Source organism: Phragmites australis, chromosome 15 (assembly GCF_958298935.1).
Source record: "Phragmites australis chromosome 15, lpPhrAust1.1, whole genome shotgun sequence".
Taxonomy (NCBI): domain Eukaryota; kingdom Viridiplantae; phylum Streptophyta; class Magnoliopsida; order Poales; family Poaceae; genus Phragmites; species Phragmites australis.
The window spans coordinates 14,716,271-14,727,975 of NC_084935.1; positions in this window are offsets into that span (position 1 = coordinate 14,716,271).

An 11,705-nucleotide genomic window follows, 5' to 3' on the forward strand; every position below is an offset into this window, starting at 1 on the left:
TTTCCGACCTTGACTACTATAAGTTCTATACTTCTCATTCATCTTTTCAATATTTTCCTTAGTCAACTCATGCATTTTCAGAATCAAATCAGCACATGTCTTAGCATCAAAATTTAATTTCTCGGATGTTGGTAAAGGAAGTAAATCAATAGGGGCACGGGGGTTAAAATCATACACTACCTGAAACGGACTTACCTTGGTGGTGGAGTGAACTGATCTGTTGTAAGCGAACTCAATATGGGGTAGACACTCTTCCCACATCCTCAAATTTTTCTTCAAAACAGCCCGCAACATGGTGGATAATGTGCGGTTCACAACCTCCGTTTGTCCGTCGGTTTGAGGGTGACATGTCGTCGAAAACAGCAGCTTTGTCCCAAGTTTATTCCAAAGTGTCCTCCAAAAGTGGCTCAAAATTTTTGCATCACGATCCGAAACAATGGTGTTAGGCACTCCATGCAAGCGAATGATTTCCCTGAAAAACAAATCAGCTATGTTTGTAGCATCATCGCTCTTGTGACAAGGTATAAAATGTGTCATTTTTGAAAAATGATCCACAACAACAAATATACTATCCCTCCCCCTCTTGATCCTAGGCAATCCTAAAACAAAATCCATAGAAATATCATTCCAAGGCACACTAGGAACAGGAAGAGGCATATAAAGTCCATGTGGGTTCAAGCGAGACTTAGCTTTATTGCAAGTAGTGCAGCGTGCCACGTAGCGCTCGACGTCGCGCCTCATCTTAGGCCAAAAGAAGTTAGTAGCCAGTACATCCTCGGTCTTCTTCACTCCAAAATATCCCATCAAACCACCTCCATGCGCTTCCTGCAAGAACAATAGGCGAATAGAGCTAGCTGGGATGCATAGCCTGTTTGTACGGTATAGAAATCCATCATTCAGCACATATTTATTCCAAGTTCTTCCTTCTTTACAATGTTCAAAAACATCTTTAAAGTCCAAATCAGTAGCATATAATCCTTTAATTGTTTCTAAACCAAAAATCTTATGATCGAGTTGGGACAGCATGGTATAACATCTAGATAACGCATCTGCAATGACATTGTCTTTACCTTTCTTGTGTTTAATGATATAAGGAAATGACTCTATAAATTCAACCCATTTAGCATGACGTTTGTTCAGTTTGGCTTGGCTTCTAATATGTTTCAAAGCTTCATGATCAGAATGAATAATAAACTCCTTGGGCCAAAGATAATGTTACCATGTTTCTAAAACTCGCACTAAAGCATATAACTCCTTATCATAAGTCGAATAATTAAGAGATGGTCCATTCAATTTCTCACTAAAATAAGCAACGGGCTTACCTCCTTGTAGTAGCACTCCTCCAATTCCAATGCTGCTACCATCATATTCTAACTCAAAAGTCTTACCAAAGTCCAGAAGTTAGAGTAGAGGTGCATGCGTAAGCTTATCTTTCAGCGTATTAAAAACTTGTTCTTGTGCTGGCCCCCATTGGAACGGAACGCCCTTCTTTGTCAACTTATTGAGTGGGGCAGCAATGGTGCTGAAATCTCTCACAAAATACCGATAGAACCCTGCAAGGCCATGAAAGCTTCTCACCTGTGTGATAGTCACAGGGGTTGGCCAGCTCTTGATGGCTTCAATTTTAGCTTCATCCACTTCAATTCCCTGTGGAGTAACAACATAGCCAAGAAAAGCAACTCTATTCGTGCAAAAGGTGCACTTGTCAAGGTTAGCAAACAAACGTGCATTTCTCAAAGCAGTAAAAATAGCAGGTAGATGATCAATGTGTTCTTCATATGACTTGCTATAGATCAAAACATCATCAAAGTACACCACCACAAATCTTCCTATAAAAGCACGTAAAACCTCATTAATCAATCTCATGAAAGTGCTAGATGCATTAGTTAAACCAAAAGGCATCACTAACCACTCATATAGATCGAACTTAGTTTTGAAAACAGTTTTCCATTCATCTCCCAATTTCATTCTTATTTGGTGGTAACCACTATGCAAGTCAATCTTCGTGAAAATAATAGAACCACTCAACTCATCAAGCATATCGTCTAGCCTAGGAATAGGGTGACGATACCGTATTGTGATATTATTAATGGCTCTACAATCAACACACATGCGCCATGTACCATCTTTCTTAGGAACCAAAAGAACAGGAACAACATAAGAACTAAGACTCTCTCGTACGTACCCACGGTCCAAAAGGTCTTAGACTTATCGCTGAATTTCCTTAGTCTCCTCCGGATTGGTCCTATATGCAGCGCGGTTTGGCAAAGTCGCTCCCAGGATCAAATCTATTTGGTGCTCTATCCCTCTCAATGGTGGCAGCCCCGGGGGTATCTCAGCTGGAAAGACATCCTTATACTCTTGCAAAAGGTTAGTGACAGCAGCAGGCAAAGAGTTAGGTATATCATCAATTAAAAATAAAACCTCTTTGCATACCAAAGCATAGCACAAAGTATCATTATCTTGAATTTCAGCAAGGTCAGATTTAGTAGCAAGCATAGCATCACCCTTTAACTTAATGCCTTCGGACCTAGGTGTGTTCTTCTTTTTCTTAGGTGGAAAAATAGATTAAGCTACTTGCTAATTTTCAGATTCCAAAACACGTTCTTTCTTTTCTTTTTCAGCTAAAGCTTTATCACATTGCACAATTTCAGCAGGTGTCAAAGGAAGCAAAGAGATTTTCTTTCCCTTGTGCATGAGAGAGTATTTATTACTTCTACCATGGTGTGTAGCATCGGTATCAAATTCCCAAGGATGGCATAACAAAAGTGAACATGCTTGCATAAGCACTACATCAAAATCAGCATAGTCATGGTAGGAACCAATAGAAAAATGTACTCTCGCAGATTGTGTTACCTTAACCTTACCGCTGTTATTAAACCACTGAATGTAGTATGGATGAGGATGTGCACGTGTTGGCAAGGAAAGATTCTTCACAAGATCGGAGCTCAAGAAGTTGTTGCAACTCCCGCCATCAATTATGGTATGAACACGTGCATCTTTGACAATGAGGAATGTCTGGAACAGATTATGGCGTTGTAGCTGCTCTGCTTGACCCATTTGAGAACTCAAAACTCGCTTCACAATGAAGGTGCGTGCTGCATAACTCTCCGTGGCAGCGGTACCACTAATCTCCTCCCCCTCACTATCCATGTCATGATCGGCTGCAAGATTAGCTTCAAATGCATATTCTTCCTCGACACCACTATGACTAACATATCCACCATCTGCTGTTACGGAGTATGCTCGCTGGCTTGGGCAATCCTTCATGACGTGGCCAATACCTTGGCAACGACGGCACACAATGCCTGTTGTACGACCCGTGGTAGCTGCACCTGAAGAAGAGCGTGGCATTGGATCCTGCGAAACAGTAGATTTACTCACCTCACGTGATGGTTGTGGTGCTCCTGCTGAACGCGCCCGAGTGTTGGAGGAGGGGGCAGCAGATCGTGTAGACGTAGAAGAGAATGTTGTTGCTTGTCCCGGTGGTACTCGTGAAGTAGATGTACTCCCAAAATTGTTCCGTAATTTCTGCACCTGTTGTCGACCCTGCAGTTCTTTTTCTGCCAAGATAGCAAAATGGAACAACCTATTGGTAGTATTGTAATCTTTATAATCAACAAGGTCCTGAATTTCACGTCTCAACCCGGAGTAAAAATGAATCATGGTATCCTCATCATCCTCTTGTATACTACAACGAAGCATAGCAATTTGAAGCTCTTGATAGTAATCATGCACAGATTTAGAACCTTGATTTAAGCGCTGCAATTTCTTTTTCAATTCACGTGTATAATCAGGAGGAATAAATCTATTGCGCATGGCACGCTTTAGTCTAGGCCATGATTCAGGTTCTAAGCCACTAGAAACTAAACCATTCCACCAAATAATAGCATAATTTGTGAACTCACAAGTGGCTAGTCTAACTCTATGCATTTCAGGAACCATATGAGAACTATACTTTTGATCAACCGTCATTTCCCAATTCAAATAAGCATCAGCATCATATGCAGCATCAAAAGGAGGCATTGAAAACTTAATCTTAGAATAAGGATCATCGCGACCGTTGCGATTAACATTATTACCTCCATTACCTTGACGACGTTGTTGTTGGTCACGACGTAATTGTTCAGCACGAGGACGTTGCTCAGCACGCGCATCTTGCCCAACAAAAACCTCACCATCTTCTTGGTCACCATTATTAGTATCATCATCATCATCATCATCATGTGAATGGTCATCATCCTGTGGTGGTTGTTGCAACTCAAGGTCGTTGACTCGCGTGACGAGGTTAGCAATGCTTGTTCTAATGTCTGTCAATAGTCTAGTATGATCCTGCAAGGCTTTGTTGAGTTCTTTCTTGGACACACAATCCTTAAAATCCGACGGAGAGCCATCACCTGACATGGTTAGTAGAAAACAAAGGACAACACAATATTATCCCTATCAACTACTAGGTTGTGGAAGGTGGAATCACACACACTCAAGACTCAAGCGTCTTACCACGCTCTTACAAATGTTCTTACCAACGCAGCAAGGAGGAACAACCGGTGACAAGTCTGGAAGCGTGAGATGATTGCAAGAGTGAACATGTTCGGATCAAAGGAGGTGGAGCTTGGAAAGGCACAATATGGCAGCAAGGATTAGCAATAACTGTAATCAGATGAGCAAAGCTAAATAAGTGTCCAAAGTATGAATCACATTTGTTAGTCTATCACGTGTCCCTAGTCCTAGCACAACAGCTGAAACAAAGCTAAAAAGGATGATCAGAGAAAGACACAGTAAACAGCACAATTATCTGGTTGTTCTCTATGTGCTCCTCTTTTTTGTCTTTTAGCACTAGTAGGAATCACGAAAAAAAAATTGTATTTTTCTGATATTTTTTTGAACTAGGAACACATAAGCAACAACCACAGAAATTTTCAGCTCAAACGGATGCAAGATGTGGCCTATAGAAAATCAAGCATGTTCTCTGAAAAGCGTGCAGAAACTTCACGGCTCGAATACTCAATCTTCCGAGGCGAATTTGGGAAAAAAATTTCGGCGGAACCCCGCAAAGCGGGGAGCAACGGATGTAACTTTTTCTGTAGATGTCCGTGAAAAATTTTTTTGCCTGATTCCGAGTCCGTATGAGAAAGTTATGGCTGTTTTACTGAACCCCTGTCGAGTTATGGTTTTTTTCAAAGCACCTCTTGCAGAGAGTGACCTCTTTAAGGTATTGCAAGCAATAGGATCGCGAGATGAACAAGGAGGGCAACGGTGACAGGGCAATTGATACAAGGCGGCTTGCGACCTATCTAGGGTTGGCGTGACGGAAAGTAACACAAGGCGGCTCGCGGTGGCAAATCGAGTAATGTGGTGGCTCGACTTGTTGGTGGGGATGGTGGCGATGGGATAGCGGCGTGATCAAAAATAGCACAGAGCGTTGACTAAAGACCAAGAACACGACTCTAAAACCAGCAACAAGACTCGACCACTGACACAAACTCAACAACGCGCAACTGAAAACAAAAATTGCAAAGGCACAAAGGGTTCTAGGGCAGCGGAAATTGACGGAATTTTTTTTGGCTTTTTCTGGACTCTAGGTAATGAAAAACAGACTAATCTAAAGGGGAAAACGAAATTACCTAACGGGCAACCTGAAAATCTGATACCAGTTGATGAGTAATGTTGGCCTGATCTTTCGATAGGTAGCGATAAGTCGGTGGGTGGAGAACTCGATGTTGATGATCCAAAGGCTTCGACCCGAACAGATCGTCTCCCTTGCAATCACTACACCACAGCTCCATTGGTTATCAACCGTGTCGCGCGGTTGACCTCGCCAAGAAGGCTCAATCCCTGCAAGCGTACCGAGAACACAAGTAAGAACGTAGAAGATGCAATCTGAAATATTACGAATAGAATTCAAGCACTCGAAGTTGGGGTTCCACAAACACTTACGGCGGCCTAGTCGGTCCGGAACAAGAGCGAAAATCTCACAACTATGTGTAGATCAATATCTAAGCAAAACCCAACCCTAATTAGGGTGACGGCTACTGTATATAAAAGACTAAGGTCGGCTAAGGACCCCTGGACGCGTCCCTAATGGACTCCAACACGTTACACGGCCCAACGGCCCAAAAGATGGTGGCGCAGCACCTTGACAGATTCTGGATGTCCACTTGTTTCGATGATTCCTATTGACTCAGAAAGAATTTGGATATGGAACCAGTCCCGTTGGAAATCTTATCTCCTTAGCTTTCCAACCATGTGTATAACATCGAAAACGGAGTCCGTATGCGTCCTGGGCGATGATTTTAGTGCAGGCTGGTCCTGGACTCCGAAACGGACTCAAACTTGATTGGACCTCCACCTTGGCTTGGGCGCCCTTGCTGTTCTTCTCCCGTGTTCCTAAGTAATAATACATCATAATTATTCAGTAGCATCCCATCCTTATCAAAATATAAAGGAACATTAAGGAACGAGCTCACCTCATGGTTTAGTTGACGTGCACGAGCTCGTGTCAATGGACCTATTGTTGGAGGAATACTCGGTGTGTGTGTATCCGAAAGAGTGATGTCCTCATCAATAAATATTTACAAAAATATACCTCGGATGTAAAGATTTACAAGAATAGACGCCTACTGCCCTCTCAAAGTGTTGCATCCTTTTTAGAGGGTGGTAAGCATGTCATGGTGGCACGGGTAGTCCTTACCGCTCTCTAAGAGAACGTCAAAGGATGTTAAAGTCCTAACTGTTCCATAAGAGGGCAGTAAGGGTTGTCTGTACCACCGTTGAATGCTTACTGCCCTCCAAGAGGGCGGTAGGCGTCTATTTTTATAATTTTTTTCATTCGGGATATATTTTTATAAATATTTATGTTAGAAATGTAAAAAAAGTCAAGAAAATCTCACACCACATCTAAGAAATTCCTATTCGTCGAATACACGCGAATGCTAGCCGGCCTCCTTCCATTCAAGCGAAGCACTCCACCTCCAACACTTTCCTCTTTTGCAGTCCTTCTCTTTCCCTTCCCCTCAAAGTCTTCAATTGCATGAGTCGAGAACCATTCGGACCAGGATTCATTTCTTCTTTTTCTTGGTAAGGAAGCCATAGCTTACTTGGGTGGTTTGTCCTAACTTATAATTTGAGTTCTATCTGCAAGATCTTTTCTTTCCTGTGAGAAATGAGATCTGAATCTTTCTTATTATAGGGAGGAGCACCGCATCGACATGTCCAATTTGCGCATATCTTTTTGCTATGTGGCAGGGGTACTAATAGTGTTGAATTCATCTTCCACACTGTTTGTGGGGTCAAACTAAATCCCATGCCTAGCCCATGTTAAATCCACCCTTGTTTCTTATATGCCACGGCTAGTTAGTTGATCGCGATATGCCTTGTATGATGATTTCATGTTCTATGCAGGACATAGTGAAGTCTTGGATAGTTTATATTCATTCAAGATATTCATGTAAGTTCCTATATCTTTTGAATTCTTTATTTTTTGTAGGTATATCTTCTGAGTTCTGATCCTTAACATTCTATTTGTATTAGCAAATATGAGCATTGCTTTCTTACCTTTGTTGTTGTACCTTTATAATTTCTTTATGCAAGTTTCGTTCAATGAACTCAGGAGATGGGTGGTGCACTTTTCATTAAGCATTGTTCCCCTTGTCTATTCCCATATTTAGCATACTTGCTTAGTGATGTTTGATGAAAATTGTTCTTATGAATGACTGTGAGTACAAGATGCATCAAACGGTGAAGGGTTTGTGTGTTTGAGTAAATCTATTGTTTTCTATTGGCTTGTGGTTCAGCATGTTGATCGTTTGTTACCCGAGAAAGCTAACAAGTAAGGGATCAAGATCAATAGGCAAGCTGCAGAGTGCAGACAGATTGGGTTTCGGGTCTCTCATTAGGTCTTGGGTCCTTGTCAAGGCCAGGGCCGAAAGTGGTTTTGCACCTGGTATGAATTTTAGAGCTGGGTCATGTTTGATGTTTCAGGTTTCAGGTCGGGTACGTTCTCGCTCTACTCGGTCCCGATCCGACCCATTGCTACCTTAATTTCAGCGCTAGTTTGTTGTGAACTTGTATCGATTGTCGTCTTGTGTGATAGGGGCTTATTATATGTAGGACACTGACCATTAAACACCGATTGCCAATTGTGCCATCTGACATGGACAGCACGAGCACGGGAGTCACTCGACATACTGGTATGTGGGCCCACTGCCACCGCCTCATCACTGTTGTGTTATAAGTTGGGCCAGTGAGGTTTGTTTTACGTTGGGCACTTCTTCTATTCATGCAAAGAGTTCTTATAGTACCATTTGGAAGAACCAATCCAATCATTTGGCATTTCCTACAAGTGTGATGCTTGTCTGTCTCGAGATTTATCGCCATTGGAGCTGTAATACTAGGGCTTACCTTACCCAATTCTAATGGAACAGAAATAGGGTTCGTGTTTGGCCAATGGTGCCTCAGCTTTGATAACTTGTGATTGCCAAATACAGCGTTCGGCTTGAACAGATTACTACAAGGTATGCTTAGAAGTCGAGTGTAACAACTAGACGTATCAAGCTCTGATAACCGTTCCTATGCACAACGGCATCCGGATCTTGATCTGATATTGTGATATGCACGCATAAGTATGCATAGTATCACGAAGTGCGGCAGCAAAGCCACAGGGTGTGACTGCGCCCACTCGGATTCGATTTCTGGGTGTCGCACACTTCCAATTTGACCTCTAATGTAGACCCCAGACAAGAGAACCCGGTTCTTAAAAAGAGTATGCATAGTATCGAGAATGAAGTAGATTAATCCCGTAAATAATCAAAGTAACGGCAGTGAAGCAACAACAATGACAAGAAAGAATTAGTGAAGTCGACAATGAATTGTCTAGTTAAAACCTCAAAATAGCACTAGGAATTGTTGCTTGGTCACAACACTCTCGAACCTACCACCCTCGGGTTCTTTCCACATATAACGTGTAGTGCTAAAGAATAGTGTAGCTTCTAATTCTCTGATGCGCTCCCAATTGCTCCTATTGCTTTGGCCTTTGTGTGAGATTGTCTTGAGTAGCATTTCTATCACCTCACACCCTTGTACTTATGTAGATATTCTCCTAAGTGAAGCAAGAGGCCTAGGAGCCTTCCTGCTAGTAGTTGTACCATGTTTAGGATATGAGCCACCCTCTACGATATAAGAGATCCCAAACTTTACGTGTAGTGACTCCGAAAGACCCCTTAGATATACTTTTATCATAAAATATTTTTTCACAGGAGAGAAAAGAAAAGAGCAAGGCAAACCAGAGGGTATAAATGGGACCTCCAATCTTGAGTCGGTGTCCTCTTCTCATCTTCTTCGTTTTTTATAGAAAATGAAAGTTTTATTAACTCTTATCGTCACATCAAACTGATACGACCGTACAAAAGTTCACCTCTCAACTTCTACATATGAGAATGCACCTAGCCATACAAAAGGATAGAAGAAAAGAGAAAAGGCAGCATATCAAAAAGAAAAGGATCTCCAATGTGTGAATTATGGTGAGGGAGGTTCTTGTGGAATTGTGGTACGGACTTAGAGTTAATTAGCGCCTAAACCGTTGCCACACAGAGAAAGTGATTGAATCCATTAGAAGAGACAAGCAATTGAAGACCGCCAGGAAGCACACAAAAATCCGAGTCATGCATCACGTTACACCTCACGAGTTGCAACTGCTCCTCTCAAACGCATCCAGCACAAAAGCCGGGGACTTCTTTCCTTTACGCAAATGCTTTTCGAACCACCTCTAAAAAGAACAGCTTTTTAAACCTCAAATCCAAAAAAATAAAAGGTACTTTGTAAACCTATGAGAAGCGTAAGTTGAAGTATGCGTTTTCTTCCTTACAAAGTTGTCCAGAACAGAGAGATAATACGTACCTCGTTTGAGACTTAATCAGGCCATGGTGGCCATGCATGTATCATGCCAAGAACAGAAAATGGAATGAAGAGAGTGCCAGTGATTTTCTCAGAGAACGTTGCCAAACAATTGTACAGATATATTGGCATATTGCATCACTCTGAACCTGCTGGATACTAAAAAAAAGAAAAGATGTGTCCTTAGAAAACCTATCAACTGTGTTAATAAAACTAAAGGTGCGCACTCCTATGATTGCAAGAACATTTGCCGCTAGATGAGATGCACATTGAGCAAGCATCCGGCGTCCAGAGCCAGGACAAGAGCAAGAAACCCTCTGCTCCTCCATCCCATTGGTAAGAAGTGGACTCAAACCATGGGCTGAGCTGATCGACGCAACCCCACCTGCTGGATTGGATCACTGGATCCAACCATCCATTTCCCCATTGCAACTTTTCCCCGGTCATGTGAATTCGCCTCAGATTCTCATTCTTTGGTCGGCGCACGCACGCCTTTTTTCACCCAAACTCATCAGCGCCGATCTGATTCGGCAAAAACATTCCTGACACGAATTGGTAGCCAGGCACATAAAAAAAACTCGAACCAGGACCAGAATTTCCAGCCGGAATGGTGACAAGTTTTTGCCTCGTCCACTCTTGCGTCCCTTGTGGACGGAATTGAACCTCCGGCTCACCTTGACAAGAGCAGCAAAGCTCTTTCGCTGTCTCTGTTAAATAGCTCTGTGATAATGACCTAATCTTATTCCATTAGGGAGGTGTTAGTGAGTCTACCATGGCCACAGGATGAGCCGAAATGGCGCTGGTGGTGGCCCCGGGAGCTGGATGGGGATGGAGATGAGTGATGTCAGTGTGAGGATTGAGGTCGGTGTTGGGCGGCTCTCTGGACCAACTGCCAATTGCAAGGGAACTGAATTGGCTCTCTTTATTTCAGGGTGCCGCACACAACCTTATCCAGCATTGAGAAAATGAAAGGCATGCATGGAACATATGGGATATTCTTCAATAATGTTACTACCAGATCAGGTAGAATATGCATGGAGCATTCACAAAAACTGGTGCTGCATTTATTTCTGCTGCTCTATATATTGGTTAACCGAAAGTAATGTTAGAGATGAAATTTCAGCGGTTGAAGGTAAGTAGTGCTGAAGTAAATCATGAGTAAATAAAGGGAAAAGAATGAGGGAGAGTGTATCTAAAGTTAATCATAACATGAATATTTGTGTGAAAATGTAAGAAATCTGGTACATTTACTCCAGATTACATGGCCTCAGTTAAAGAGATCCACCTCAAACATGGGTAAGAAACATTCTCTCATGCCCTCAGGGGAAGAAAACAAAAAAGAGAATCATTCTTTGCAAACAATAATAATTCAAAGAAGTTATTACAAATAACATGAGTACTCGAATTGAACGCTATAATTGGATGTTCATATTCTGCATTTAACTTTTAGTAGTTTGCATCTACCTCTATAGCCTCTCTTTTTTTGTGAAAAGGGTTGGGTTATATTAAGAATTCAGTATGGTGCATCCCCATTTGCATCAAGGACCCTGAAACAGAATGAAAATACAAGGAAGCACAACAAGGTCCTTTTTGTCATCTTCTTGACATCCAGCCTCCGACACTCGTCGCAGCACCGCGAAGCAGAATCCCGCCTACCACCGGAGCCAGATTCTAGTCCAAATAGCCATCTCCAGTGAGAGTTCCAATCCTTGTTGTTGTTGAGTCGCAACATCCATCGGCAACAAACACACTGGATTTGGCCGAGGAAGTAAACCTCTGTGATGGCTGTCCATTGACCCAACGAAACCAGCCGT